The sequence below is a fragment of the Chenopodium album genome, chromosome 11, assembly GCF_948465745.1.
Source record: "Chenopodium album chromosome 11, dcCheAlbu1.1, whole genome shotgun sequence".
Taxonomy (NCBI): Eukaryota; Viridiplantae; Streptophyta; class Magnoliopsida; order Caryophyllales; family Amaranthaceae; genus Chenopodium; species Chenopodium album.
Genome location: NC_137844.1, coordinates 34351732 through 34352764, shown reverse-complemented (window position 1 = coordinate 34352764; position 1033 = coordinate 34351732).

The following is a 1033-nucleotide window of genomic DNA, read 5'->3' as shown; positions in this document are numbered from 1 at the left end:
CTCATTTCTCTCTCCTCTCTCACCGCCTCCTCCTCTCCTCTCTCCTCTCTCCTCTCTCCTCTCTCCTCTTCCCTCTTCTCCTCTCAGACACGCCTTCTCTTCTCTTCCCTCTTCTCCTCTCCTTCTCTTCTCTTCTAATCTCACGCCTTCTCTTTCTCTCTCCTCTCCTTTCTCTCGATCTTCTCACCGACGCCGTGGCAAATTCGAGCATATTGCTATTGCATATTTATGGTTTATACGGCCAAATTCGAGCCTGAAACCTCTAGATCTAGAGGTTTCAGGGTCGAATTTAGCCGTATTTAACCAAATAAGGGTTGAAATTGGAAGCTACGGTTGGTAAGGTATGTTTTTTGGTTTTAATTTTTTTTTGTTTTTTGTTTTTTTGGTTGTTGGTTGAAATTCGTGGGTTTTTTTTTTGGTTTTTTGGTTAAAATTCGTGGTTTTTGGCGGCGGTGGTGGTTTTTTATGGTGGTGGTACGAATTTGTTGTAGATCTGGGTTTGTTTTGGTGTTAGATATTGATTTGGGTGGGTTAGGGTGGTGGAAATGGTCGTTTAGGATTAGGGGGTGGGTCTGTGTTGGGTAAGGGGGAGTGGTGGTGCGGTTAGGGTAAGGCTGGGGAAGAGGGTTTGGGAAGATCTGGGTTAGGGTGCGGTGGCGGTGGCGGTGGCGGTGGTTGGTGAATCTGGGTTAGGGTGCGGTGGTGGTGATTGGTGAATTTCGGTTTGGGTGCGGTGGTGGTGGTTGGTGAATCTGGGTTAGGGTGCGGTGCGGTGGTGGTGTTCTGAGGTGGCGATGCGCCGCGCCCCTGGTGGCGTGGCGTTTTTTTTTTTAATTTCTTAAAATCAGTTTCCGACGGAAATTCCGTCGGAATTTTCCGACGGATTTGTGTTCGTTGGAATTTTCCGACGGACTTTTCTAGTGGCCAAAAATGCATTCTGACGAAAGGATTCCGTCGGAATTTTCGTCGGAAAAGTGTTTCCGACGGAAATTCCGACGGAAAAGGCTGATTTTCCTACAAAGGGTTTTCCGAC